This window comes from Arachis hypogaea, chromosome 6 (genome assembly GCF_003086295.3).
Source record: "Arachis hypogaea cultivar Tifrunner chromosome 6, arahy.Tifrunner.gnm2.J5K5, whole genome shotgun sequence".
Lineage (NCBI taxonomy): Eukaryota > Viridiplantae > Streptophyta > Magnoliopsida > Fabales > Fabaceae > Arachis > Arachis hypogaea.
The window spans coordinates 11,706,734-11,721,724 of NC_092041.1; positions in this window are offsets into that span (position 1 = coordinate 11,706,734).

The following is a 14,991-nucleotide window of genomic DNA, read 5'->3' on the forward strand; positions in this document are numbered from 1 at the left end:
GTCGATCCCACAGAGATTGTTGGTATGAAGCAAGCTATGGTCACCTTGTAAATCTCGGTCAGGAGGATAAAATTATGGAATTTAGAAAATCAAATATGATTAATAAAAATAAACAGAAAATAAAAAGGGATAGAAATACTTATGTAAATCAATAGTGGAAATTTCAGATAGGCGTATGGAGGTGCTGTGCTCCTCTTGAATCTCTACTTTCTTAGTACATTCATCCAATCCTTCTTACTCCTTTCCATGGCAAGCTGTATGTAGGGCATCACCGTTGTCAATGGCTACATCCCATCCTCTCAGTGAAAATGTTCCTATGCTCTGTCACAGCACGGCTAATCATCTGTCGGTTCTCAATCAGGTTGGAATAGAATCCCTTGATTCTTTTGCGCTTGTCATCACGCCCAGCCTTCAGGAGTTTGAAGCTCGTCACAGTCATTCAATCCCAGAATCCTACTCGGAATACCATAGACAAGGTTTAGACTTTCCGGATCCTCATGAATGCCGCCATCTATCTAGCTTATACCACGAAGATTCTGTTGGGGAATCTAAGAGATATGCGCCCGGCCTAAGGTAGAACGGAAGTGGTTGTCAATCACGCGCGTTCATAGGTGAGAATGATGATGAGTGTCACGGATCATCACATTCATCAAAGTTAAGTGTAACGTATATCTTTGGAATAAGAATAAAAGAGAATTGAATAGAAAGTAATAGTAATTGTATTGAAACTTGAGGTACAGCAGAGCTCCACACCCTTAATCTATGGTGTGCAGAAACTCCACTGTTGAAAATACATAAGTAAAAGGTTCAAGCATGGCCGAATGGCCAGCCCCCATGGTCTAAGGACTAGGCGTCCAGAGATGATCAAATACACTAGTAAAAAGTCCTATTTATAATAAACTAGCTACTAGGGTTTACATGAGTAAGTAATTGATGCATAAATCCACTTCCGGGGCCCACTTGGTGTATGTTTGGGCTGAGCTTGATCTATCCACGAGCTGAGGCGTTTATTGGAGTTGAACTCCAAGTTATAACGTTTTTGGGCGTTCAACTCCGGATCATGACGTGTTTCTGGCGTTTAACTCCAGACAGCAGCATGTACTTGGCGTTCAACGCCAAGTTACGTCGTCAATTTCCGAATAAAGTATGGACTATTATATATTGCTGGAAAGCTATGAATGTCTACTTTCCAACGCCGTTGAGAACGCGCCATTTGGAGTTCTGTAGCTCCAGAAAATCCATTTCGAGTGCAGGGAGGTCAGATTCCAACAGCATCAGCAGTCCTTTTTGTCAGCCTTTTTCAGAGTTTTGCTCAAGTCCCTCAATTTCAGCCAGAAATTACTTGAAATCACAGAAAAACACACAAACTCATAGTAAAGTCCAGAAATGTGAATTTAACATAAAAACTAATGAAAACATCCCTAAAAGTAGCTTAAACTTACTAAAAACTACCTAAAAACAATGCCAAAAAGCATATAAATTATCCGCTCATCACAACACCAAACTTAAATTGTTGCTTGTCCCCAAGCAACTGTAAATCAATTAGGATAAAAAGAAGAGAATATACTATAAATTTCAAAATATCAATGAATATTAATTCTAATTAGATGAGCGGGACTTGTAGCTTTTTGCTTCTGAACAGTTTTGGCATCTCACTTTTTCCTTTGAAGTTTAGAATGGTTGGTTTCTCTAGGAACTTAGAATTTCGGATAGTGTTATTGACTTTCCTAGTTAAGCATGTTGATTCTTGAACACAGCTACTTATGAGTCTTGGCCGTGGCTCTAAGCATTTTGTTTTCCAGTATTACCACCGGATACACAAATGCCACAGACACATGACTGGGTGAACCTTTTCAGATTGTGACTCAGCTTTGCTAGAGTCCCCAGTTAGAGGTGTCCAGAGCTCTTAAGCACACTCTTTTTTGCTTTGGATCACGACTTTAACCACTCAGTCTCAAGCTTTTTACTTGGACCTTCATGACACAAGCACATGGTTAGGGACAACTTGATTTAGCCGCTTAGGCCTGGATTTTATTTCCTTGGGCCCTCCTATCCATTGATGCTCAAAGCCTTGGATCCTTTTTACCCTTGCCTTTTGGTTTTAAGGGCTATTGGCTTTTTCTTTTTCTTTTCTATATTTTTTTTTCGCCACTTCTTTCTTTTTTCACAAGCTTTTTGCTTTTTTACTGCTTTTTCTTGCTTCAAGAATCAATTTTATGATTTTTCAGATTATCAATAACATTTTTCTTTGTTCATCATTCTTTCAAGAGCCAACAATTTTAACATTCATAAACAACAATATCAAAAGACATATGCACTGTTCAATCATTCATTCAGAAAACAAAAAGTATTGTCACCACATCAATATAATTAAATTAAATTCAAGGATAATTTCGAAATTCATGTACTTCTTGTTCTTTTGAATTAAAAACATTTTTAATTTAAGAGAGGTGAAGGATTTATGGAATTATTCACAGCTTTAAGACATAGTTACTAACTACTAATGATCATAAAGTAGAGACACAAAACATAAATAAACATATAAAAAAAAACGAAAAGCAGAAAAAAAAATGACAAGGAATAAGTCCACCTTATTGAGGGTGGCGCCTTCTTGAAGGACCAATGGTGCTTTTTGAGCTCCTATATGTCTCTTCCTTGCCTCTGTTGCTTGATCCTCAGTGATTTTGGTGCTCCTATCCTTAGTTGCTCCCAATAATTGTGTGGAGGAAAATGTATCCCCTGAGGTATCTCAGGGCTTGATTTGCAGTCAAATATTCTACCACTGAGCTATAGACCCTTTACATGAATCTTTCCATCTCCCATGACTCAGAGGTGGAAGCTTTTGTCTTTTTCCTTGTTCCTGCTCATATAGGGAAGAAGAGAACAAGAAAAGAAAGAGGAATCCTCTATGTCACAGTATAGAGATTCTTTTATGTTAGTAGAAGAAGAAAGGGAAGAAGAGTGAAGAAGACTGGGTAAGGATAGAGGTGGTGATTTGAGATGAAGAGAAGTGAAGAGAAGTGTTAGTAAATAAATAAATAAATAGAAGAAGAGGAGAGATAGAAAATTTTCGAAAATAATTTTGAAAAAGTGGTTAGTGATTTTCGAAAATTAAAGATAATATATAATTAAAATTAAAATTTAAAACAATTAAAAAGAATTTTTGAAAAAGAGATGAGATATTTTCGAAAATTAGAGAGGGATAGGTAGTTAGTTGGTTTTGAAAAAGATAAGAAACAAACAAAAAGTTAAATAGTTAGTTGAAAAAGATATTAAAATCAAATTTGAAAAGATAAGAAGATAAGAAGTTAGATAAGATATTTTAAAATCAAATTTTTTGAAAAAGATAAAATTTTGAAAAAGATAAGATAAGATAATTAGATAAGATAAAAAGATATGATTTTTGAAAAGATAAGATTAAAAATATATTTTTTTGAAAAGATATGATTTTAAAAGATATGGTTTTAAAAATATATGATTGAAATTAGTTTTGAAAAAGATTTAATTTTTAAAATTAAAATTAATTACTTAACTAACAAGAAACTAAAAGATAAGATTCTAGAATTTAAAGATTGAACCTTTCTTAACAAGAAAGTAACAAACTTCAAATTTTTGAATCAATCACATTTACTTGTTAGCTAATTTTCGAAAATATGATGTAAAAGATAAGAAAAAGATTTTGAAAAATATTTTAAAAAAATTTCGAAAATTAATAAGAAAAAAGGAAAAGATTTAATTTTTGAAAAAGTTTTGAAAAGATAAGACTTTTAAAATTGAAAATTTGACTTGACTTGTAAGAAACAACTAATTTTTAAAATTTTTGACTAAATCAACTCAAATTTTCGAAATTTAGGAGATAAAAAAGGAAAAGATTTTTTTTTTTGAAATTTTTTTTTTATGATAAGAGAGAAAAACACAAACATGACCCAAAACATGAAAATTTTGGATCAAAACACAAGATGCATGCAAGAACACTATGAATGTCAAGATGAACACCAAGAACACTTTGAAGATCATGATGAACATCAAGAACATAATTTTGAAAAATTTTTGATGCAAAGAAAACATGCAAGACACCAAACTTACAAATCTTTAATGCATGGACTCTAACAAACGAAAAATGCATATGAAAAACAACAAACAACACAAAACAAGAAATCATCAAGATCAAACAAGAAGACTTGTCAAGAACAACTTGAAGATCATGAAGAACACTATGAATGCATGGAATTTCGAAAAATGCAAAAAAATTTTTTTAAAGCATGCAATTGACACCAAACTTAAAAATTGACTCAAGACTCAAACAAGAAACACAAAATATTTTTGATTTTTATGATTTTCTAATTTTTTTTGGATTTTTATTAATTTTTGTTTTCGAAAATATTTTTGGAAAAACAAAAAAGAAAAGAAAAATTTTGAAAAAGATTTTTGAAAAGAAAATTACCTAATCTGAGCAACAAGATGAACCGTCAGTTGTCCATACTCGAACAATCCCCGGCAACGGTGCCAAAAACTTGGTGGACGAAATTGTGACTTATACTTTCACACAACTCGAATAATCCCCGGTAATGGCTCCAAAAACTTGGTGCACAATACCATGGCTTACATACATTCTTCACAACCTCGCACATCTAACCAGCAAGTGTACTGGGTCGTCCAAGTAATAAACCTTACGCGAGTAAGGGTCGATCCCACAGAGATTGTTGGTATGAAGCAAGCTATGGTCACTTTGTAAATCTCAGTCAGGAGGATAAAATTATGGAATTTAGAAAATCAAATATGATTAAAAAAAATAAACAGAAAATAAAAAGGGATAGAAATACTTATGTAAATCAATAGTGGAAATTTCAGATAGGCGTATGGAGGTGCTGTGCTCCTCTTGAATCTCTACTTTCTTAGTACATTCATCCAATCCTTCTTACTCCTTTCCATGGCAAGCTGTATGTAGGACATCACCGTTGTCAATGGCTACATCCCATCCTCTCAGTGAAAACGTTCCTATGCTCTGTCACAGCACGGCTAATCATCTGTCGGTTCTCAATCAGGTTGGAATAGAATCCCTTGATTCTTTTGCGCTTGTCATCACGCCCAGCCTTCAGGAGTTTGAAGCTCGTCACAGTCATTCAATCCCAGAATCCTACTCGGAATACCATAGACAAGGTTTAGACTTTCCGGATCCTCATGAATGCCGCCATCTATCTAGCTTATACCACGAAGATTCTGTTGGGGAATCTAAGAGATATGCGCCCGGCCTAAGGTAGAACGGAAGTGGTTGTCAATCACGCGCGTTCATAGGTGAGAATGATGATGAGTGTCACGGATCATCACATTCATCAAAGTTAAGTGTAACGTATATCTTTGGAATAAGAATAAAAGAGAATTGAATAGAAAGTAATAGTAATTGTATTGAAACTTGAGGTACAGCAGAGCTCCACACCCTTAATCTATGGTGTGCAGAAACTCCACTGTTGAAAATACATAAGTAAAAGGTTCAGGCATGGCCGAATGGCTAGCCCCCATGGTCTAAGGACTAGGCGTCCAGAGATGATCAAATACACTAGTAAAATGTCCTATTTATAATAAACTAGCTACTAGGGTTTACATGAGTAAGTAATTGATGCATAAATCCACTTCCGGGGCCCACTTGGTGTATGTTTGGGCTGAGCTTGATCTATCCACGAGCTGAGGCGTTTATTGGAGTTGAACTCCAAGTTATAACATTTTTGGGCGTTCAACTCCGGATCATGACGTGTTTCTGGCGTTTAACTCCAGACAGCAGCATGTACTTGGCGTTCAACGCCAAGTTACGTCGTCAATTTCAGAATAAAGTATGGACTATTATATATTGCTGGAAAGCTCTGAATGTCTACTTTCCAACGCCATTGAGAACGCGCCATTTGGAGTTCTGTAGCTCCAGAAAATCCATTTCGAGTGCAGGGAGGTCAGATTCCAACAGCATCAGCAGTCCTTTTTGTCAGCCTTTTTCAGAGTTTTGCTCAAGTCCCTCAATTTCAGCCAGAAATTACCTGAAATCACAGAAAAACACACAAACTCATAGTAAAGTCCAGAAATGTGAATTTAACATAAAAACTAATGAAAACATCCCTAAAAGTAGCTTAAACTTACTAAAAACTACCTAAAAACAATGCCAAAAAGCATATAAATTATCCGCTCATCACCCCTCATTACATGTAAGCCAGATTCCAAATCAGGTGCCATGCTATCAAACCAAAACATCGTCTTGTACTCCCTATAACCCAACTTCTTCATTACCATTTCAAAATCAAATAAGTTTACTAAATCAATGTCTAAAGGTGGCCACTTCTTGATTTTTCTATTAACATATTCTAATTTAACCTGTGCATTCCTCTTAAAAATTCCTCCATGATGGAAAACAGGAACTACTTCAAACTCATCTATCTGGAAATTATTTTTACTAATCAAAATCCAATTCATGATAGTTTAACATCACTGTGCCAATCATCTAAACTACTAACAATTAAGATTAATTATTTAACAAATTAACTAAAATACTTCAAAATCCATTCAATATCACAACATTTATAAAAATAAACAACCAGGCAACCCATTTCAACCTACTGAACACTAAGACACCAACATGCAATTTAGGAACAGAGATTGGATTAGAATAATGTTTTAGATGCTCAAATTCATTACTAACCTGAATGCCAACACAAGCTGCCTCCACTGCACGACGTCAGTGACTCCGTCAAGTGCGGCGTTAGAGGAGTCCTCCAAGTCCTTCCTGGCGGCCTTCTTAGCACCCTTGTAAGCACCAACACTGGCTACTTCCACCACTCTCTTTCCTATCATGCGAAGAAGGTTGAGGAATTTTGGTTATTCTGTAAATTTGAGTTAGGGCTTCGGGAGTTATGAGGGTGAGAATGACGTTTGCTTCTTCTTAACCTAGCAACGACGTCGTTTTTTAATATGACAGGGGGATAAATCGACCCCTGTCCATTCTCCCTTATCCACGTGGACACTTAACTCTGGGCTAACTGCCAGATTAGCGCCGGTAAGTAACACATCAGACTTTTCCATCAACCATGGATGGGGGATACATGAGAGGGGGCGCGATGAGTTATTTTTTGCATAGACAGGGACCGGGGTGTGTAACTTTTTTGTTGAGGGCTCGCGTTGTCCTAATCTGAAATGGACAGGGACCGGATTGGGTGTTTACTCATATTATTATTGTCATATTTCTAGAGTTGTAAAGTTATTAGACCTCAATTGGTAGCTCGGTGGCGCGCTCAAAGTTGCTTCCGGTTCTTTAGAACCAAGTTGTGAATGGATATTATATCTATAATTGTTTTTAAGTATATTATTATCAATATTTAAATTTTGGATCATTATTTTTGGACTTTGGAAATATTCGATTATTGTGATTTTTAAATTTTTGAAATAAGTATTGACTTATGAAACCTATAATTTTATAAAAATACACACGAGATGATATTTATATATTTTGTAAAGCATATCTGTTTTCTTATTTGAATTTATTGAATTTTAATTAAATTTTAGTATGCATTCTTATATATATTTGATTTACTATGGAATTTAGTAATATGTTAAAGCACTAGAGATTTTTACAAGCGAGTTGGTTTGGATTGGTTTGGGAGACTCTGAGTAGAAAATCGTAGTTAACGGTGGTTATGACGCTAACCTAGATGCATCTGGCTCAAACCTCAGATAGCAGGGGCGTTGCTAGGCTAACGTGTAGGCCACACGTTGGATCTGTTATACCGTACGAGCACACTAGATGAAAGGGCTACCCTTAGAGGTGGAGCCGCCCTAGGTGTGTAATATTCGATTTGATTTGACTTCTGGAATGAGAACTCCCATTTCAGTTTATTCTGCTTACTTATTTATCTATTTATTTGCATAATTACTTAATATGGATTCCTCGTCTTTGGAAAGAAATATAATTTTCATGGTAAAACTTGTATTGTCTCATGTGGGTTATAGATATAATATTTGTTCACTGAGTTGCAAAACTCACCCTATTATATTCCCATGTTTTTCATATACAGGAGTCATTCCAGGTTCTATTCCACCTTCCCCTCAGTAGATCTTAGTCATTTCGGTGAGCCCTTCTTCTTTCCAAGGGCTAGGTAATTATGTGATGGAACCTTTGCTAAAAATTTAGATTATGTCGATGCTCTATATGCCGCAGGTAGGATCCTCGTGTGGGTTATGTTATTTTGAACCTCAAACTGTTTAGATAGTAATTATAATTTGGTTATGTAAGACTTATGGATTTAACTATATACTCTAGTTATCAAACTTTAAATATATATGATGCGTATTTTGGATCTATTTAGTTGTGGATATGATTGGTATATGTTGTTGTTGTCTCTGGAAATGGATGTTTATTATTGATACAGGAAGATAATTTTTATATGGGTAAGGTCCTAGAAACAGAGGAGATTCTGTCCGTTTTTTTGAAAATTTGGTTATTTGGCTTGCTGAAGTACTTGTCCCTTGAGCGCCAGTCATAACTTGGTTTGGGTCATGACAAAATGGTATCAGAGCCTTAGGTTTTTCTGTGTAATATGGAGCAAGTGTCCTTTAGTAATATCACAATTGTGCAAATGGAAGTCGGCCCATTTTCATAAAGTGTGATGTTACTAGAGGCCTATAGGAAGTTGTCCTCAATCTTTTGGTCTCATAATTCTTTCTGTCTTTCCTATTGTCTTTGAACTCTATATACATATGTCATTGGTGATCCAATCACTTTATTTACTCAATAGGTGGAAGATGCCACCTAATACAAGACGTGGTAGAGCTGTTAATGCTCCTGATACTGCTGAATCCAATAGGCCAGTTTTTCCGCCACTTGGAGCCTTTCGACAAAGGCCAAGGAGCCAAAGGATGGCTGGTAGGCGCGAAGGAGAGATACCCCGCGAGAGAGTTCAAGAGAACCCCGCAGTAAGAGAGGCTCAACCAGACTTAGCAGCTGAATTAAGGATAATTAATCAAACCCTTAATGCGGTATTACAGGTCCTAACAAATCAAAATAGGAGCGGAGCAGGAATTTCTAATATGCCAAATCCTCAGCCTCATAGAGTTCATCAAATGTTTAGGGATCGAGAGCCGCCAATTGAAAAAGTATTTGCAGTTGAATTCATCCACTTTTAATGGAGATTCATTGGATGAAGATCCACAGCAATATCTAGAGGATGCAAAGAAAGCTATTCAAGCTCTCAAGTGCACCAAGGAATGGGCTGTTGAGTTAGTATCCTACAACTTGCGTGGTTCAGCAAAATATTGGTACGAGTCTCTTCTTGAGAGCAAAGAAGCAGCTGGACTTCCTCCTCCTTCTTGGGAAGAGTTTACTGAAGAGTTTCTCGCTCGATTTTATCCAGCTAACAAGCAAGCAGAAGATGCAATTGCCTTTGAAAGATTAAGGCAAGAGAATATGACAGTGACTGAGTATGCTAAGGATTTTACTAGACTTTCTAAGAGTGCTCCGTACTTGGTGAATTCAGAAGAGATGAAAGTTCGTTGTTTCGTTCGTGGATTGGCAAAATCTATGTTCACTACTCTTATGCCTGAAGTCGGACGCAAGTATTTTAAAGATATCCTAAACTCTGCTTATGGAATTGAAGTTGGGATAGCAGAGAGAAATGCTTATAAGGATATTGGTAAGAAGCCTAAGATGAAGGGACAGTTTTCTGGTGGATCTAGTTCAGGAGGATTTCATTCTCATCATGGTCAGACTAATTAGCAGGGTTATTTGAGTTATGGAGTTCGTCCTCAAGCATCTTCTGGTGGGGTTGCTTCTTCTGGATCTGCCCCCATGAGTGTTTCGAGTACTAGACCTTTTGTTAAGGCCACCCCTCAATCTAGTGCAAAGGGTTCAAATCAGACAAGACCAGCTCAGCCCTACTGCCATCAGTATGGGAGTTATCATTCTGGTATATGTTTCAAGGCTACTAGAGTATGTTTTGGTTTGGTCAATCTGGTCATCTTAGGAGAGATTGTCCAAATGCTAAAGGAGGCTTTGCTCCAGGTATTGCACGTCCTACAACACCAATGCCATCATCTTCAGCTATGTCTATTGGAAATTCTTTTGGTCCTAGTGGTAAGGAGCAGGTGGCAGGGGTCAGACTTATAATAGAGGAGGGAGCCAAAGAGAAAGAGGTCAGGCACGTGTGTATGCTTTAACACATCAAGATGCTCAAGCTTCTCATGCTGTGGTGGCAGATACTTTACAAGTTTATTCTTTAGATGCTCGAGTGTTATTTGATACGGGTTCTCATTATTCATATGTATCTCCACATCTTGTATCTTATTTCGATAAACAACCTGAACTGTTATCCCACCCATTCATGTTGGCACTCCACTTGGAGTCTCCACGGTGGTTCAAGTCGTGTTTCGATATTGTGTTGTTAGAACTAATACGGTTGAAACCTTAGCTGATTTGATCCTTTTAGAACCAATGGAAGATATTAATGTCTTCTTAGGCATGGATTGGTTAGCAGCTTGTCATGCTAATGTGGGCTGTTACTCCAAAACTGTGAAGTTCGACATACCAGGTATTTCACCTTTTGTTTTTAAGGGTTATGATTGTCCCACCTTAGCTAGCATCATCTCATCTATAAGTGCTATGCAATTAATGGATAAGGGAAACCAATGATTTTTGGCAGTTGTTAGAGATGTTGATGCCGAAGTGCCTAATCTTTATGAGGTTCCTATTGTTAGAGAATTCCCTGATGTGTTCCCTGATGAGCTATCGGGGATGCCACCTGACCGCGAAGTTGAATTTTCCATAGAATTAGCTCCGGGAGTCCAACTTGTGTCCATTCCTCCCTATCGTATGGCTCCAACTGAGTTACGAGAATTAAAAGTTCAATGGGAAGATATGCTAGAAAAAGGATTATTCGTCCTAGCACTTCTTCGTGGGGAGCTCCTGTTCTATTCATAAAGAAGAAGGATGGAACGATGCGACTATATATGGATTATCGTCAGCTCAATAAGATAACTGTTCGCAACATGTATCCATTGCCAAGGATTGATGATTTGTTTGATCAACTTCAAGGAGCTAACTGTTTCTCAAAAATTGACATGCATTCAGGGTACCATCAATTGAAGACATTCCAAAAACTGCTTTTCATACTCGCTATGGGCACTATGTGTTCTTAGTAATGTCCTTTGATCTGACGAATGCGCCTACAGCTTTCATGGACTTAATGAATCGAGTCTTCAAACCTTTATTAGATCGCTTTGTTATTGTCTTCATTGATGATATCTTGGTGTATTCGAAAAGTGCTACGGAGCATGAGTATCATTTGAGGATTGTGTTATAAACCTTAAGGGATCACAAGCTTTATGCTAAGTTTTCTAAATGTGAGTTTTGGCTTGATCAAGTGACATTTTTGGGGCATGTGGTATCAAAAGATGGAATCATGGTGGATCCAAAGAAGGTTGAAGCCGTTCAGAAGTGGTCAAGGCCTACTACAGTGACGAAAATTCGTAGCTTTCTAGGGTTGGCCGGCTATTATCGGTGATTCTTCAAGGACTTCTCGAGAATTTTTGCACCATTAACCAAGTTAACTCAGAAGAATATAAAATTTCAATGGTCAGAAGCTTGTGAGGAAACTTTCCAAACACTTAAGGCTTGTCTAACCTCATCACATGTTCTTGTTTTACCTTCTGGGTCTGGGGAATTCTCAGTCTTTTGTGATACATCTCGGATAGGATCGGGTTATGTATTGATGCAGCAAGACCGTGTTATTGCCTATGCCTCGCGACAACTCAAGAAGCATGAGCAGAATTATCCAACTCATGACCTGGAAATGGCAGTAGTCGTTTTTGCTTTGAAGACTTGGAGGCACTATCTTTATGGTGAGACCTGTGAGATCTATACAGATCACAAAAGTTTGAAGTATATATTTCAACAGAAATATTTAAATTTGAGGCAACGGAGATGGATGGAGTTGCTAAAAGATTACGATTGCACCATTTTGTATCATTCTGAAAAGGAAGATATTGTAGCAGATGCCCTCAGTAGAAAATCTATGGGTAGCTTGGCCCATATCACTCTTGGAATGAGACCAATTGTTGAAGAAGTCCATCAATTGGAGGCCACTGAAATTCAATTTGACCTTGCAGAATCAGGAGTTTTCTTAGCACATGTTCAAGCCCAATCTTCCCTGATAGAACAGATCAAGGCTGCACAATGTGATTACCAGAAACGAAGAATGCTTATAGAAGATGTTTGCAATGGAAGGAACTCAGACTTTTCTCTTGATCAAGATGTTTTACGTTGTGGTCAACGCTTATGTGTGCCAGATAACACCAACTTGAAGAAAGCTATTTTGGAGGAGGCTCACAATTCTAAGTACACAGTTCATCCAGGATCCAACAAGATGTATCAAGATTTGAAACAATTGTTTTGGTGGGAAGGCATGAAGAAATACATAGGAGTTTTTGTTTCTCATTGCTTAACTTGCCAACAGGTTAAAGCTGAACATCAAAGACCTGTTGGGTTATTGCAACAGATTGAGATACCTGAATGGAAATGGGAAAGGATTACGATAGATTTTGTGATAGGTTTACCTCGTAGTTTTAAAGGTTTTGATTCAATTTGGGTAATTGTGGATAGAGTGATGAAGTTAGCCCACTTTCTTCTAGTGAAAACAACTTTTAGTGCAGCTCGGTATGCTTAACTTTATGTTGATGAGATAGTTAAACTACACGGGATTTCAGTATCCATTATTTCAGATCGCGGACCTCAATTTACCTCTCATTTTTGGAAATCTTTTTAGAAAGCGTTAGGAACTCGTCTGGATTTTAGCACTGCTTTTTACCCTCAAACCGATGGACAGTCAAAAAGGACGATTCAAACATTGGAACATATGTTAAGGTGTTGTGTTCTAGATTTTGGTGGAAATTGGGATAGCTATCTACCTTTGATCGAGTTCTCTTATAATAATAGTTATTAAGTCAGCATTCAAATGGCACCATTTGAGGCTCTTTATGGGAGAAGATGCAGGTCACCTATTGGGTGATTTGAGGTTGGTGAGGTTAAGCTTTTGGGGCCAAATTTGGTACAAGATGCAGTTGAGAAGGTTCGCATAATAAGAGAATGTTTATTTGCAACTCAGAGTAGGCAGAAGGCTTATGTTGATAACAGAAAGCGTAACTTAGAGTTTTCAGTGGGTGATCAGGTATTTCTTAGAGTGTCGCCTATGAAGGGAGTGATGAGGTTTGGGAAAAGAGGCAAGCTTAGTCCTCGCTGAATTGGTCCATTTGAAATACTGGACAGAATAGGTGCAGTTACTTATCACTTGGCATTGCCGTCTGAGTTGTCTATAATTCATCCAGTCTTTCATGTATCAATATTGCACAAATACCTTCCCGACCCATCTCATATGCTTGCACCACAAGCCATAGAGCTAAAGGAGGATTTATCATTTGAAGAAGAACCAGTGGCTATAGTTGATCGCCAAGTAAAGAAACTATGTTCTAAAGAGATAGCATCTGTGAAAGTTGTTTGGAAGAATCATTTAGTAGAAAAAGTAACTTGGGAAGTGGAGGACGCTATGCGCGACAAATATCCATATTTTTTTTAGTCTGAAGGTAACTATCACACTTATCCTAGTTTATGGGTTTGAAATTCGGGGACCGAATTTCTTAAGGGGAAGAGAATGTAATAACCGAGAGAGAATGAGAAAAAAAAAGAAAGAAAGAGAGGGGAGAACACGTGGGGGGCACATGCCCCCACTTAAAATTTTCTTTCTCTCTTCTCATCTTCTTCGACACCCCCCTCCCCCTCTGTTCTCCTTCCCTTTCATTTCCTTTCAAAAAATAAAAAATGTAAACCCTCATTTCTCTTCTCTTATCAACTAGATTTCTTCATCTCTTCTCCTTGCAACCAACCACTCAATATCATCAAACTCACCTTCATCATCTTGCTTCTTTTCTTCTTTATTCTATCTCCATTTATTCAAATCTCATTTTCTCAAAATCTCCAAATCAGGGAATTTCAACTTAATGAGTGAAGGAAGCATTTAACTTTGAGTTCTGATTATTATTGAGACTTCAAAATAACTCTTTGACTCAATAATTAGCCATATCTCCAATTTTTGTCATCTCTATATTTATGGGTATATATAAATCCGAATTAGGGTCATTAGGGTTAGAAAATTTGGGGCTTTTGTCAAAGTGAGTAAGATTATGTTAATTGACAACAATAGTAGCTCACAAATATTATTATTGTCATATTTCTAGAGTTGTAAAGTTATTGGACCTCAATTGGTAACTCGGTGACGCGCTCAGAGTTGCTTCCGGTTCTTTAGAACCAAATTGTGAGTGGGCATTATGTCTATAATTGTTTTTAAATGTATTATTACCAATATTTAAATTGGATCATTATTTTTGAACTTTGGAAATATTCGATTATTGTGATTTTTAAATTTTTGAAAAAGTATTGACTTGTGAAACCTATAATTTTATAAAAATACACACGAGATGATATTTATATATTTTGTAAAGCATATCTGTTTTCTTATTTGACTTTATTAAATTTTAATTAAATTTTAGTATGCATTCTTATATATATTTGATTTACTATGGAATTTAGTAATATGTTAAAGGACTAGAGATTTTTATAAGCGCGTTGGTTTGGATTGGTTTGGGAGACTCTGACTAGAAAATAGTAGTTAACGACGGTTATGACATTAACCTAGATACATCTGGCTCAGATATCAGCTAGTAAGGGTGTTGCTAGCCTAACGTGTAGGCCACACGTTGAATCTGTTATACCATACGAGCACACTAGACGAAAGGGCTACCCTTAGAGGTGGAGCCGCCCTAGGTGTGTAATATTTGATTTGATTTGACTTCTGGAATGAGAACTCCCATTTCAGTTCATTCTGCTTATTTATCTATTTATTTGCATAATTACTTAATATGGATTCCTCATCTTTGGAAAGAAATATAATTTTCATGGTAAAACTTGTATTG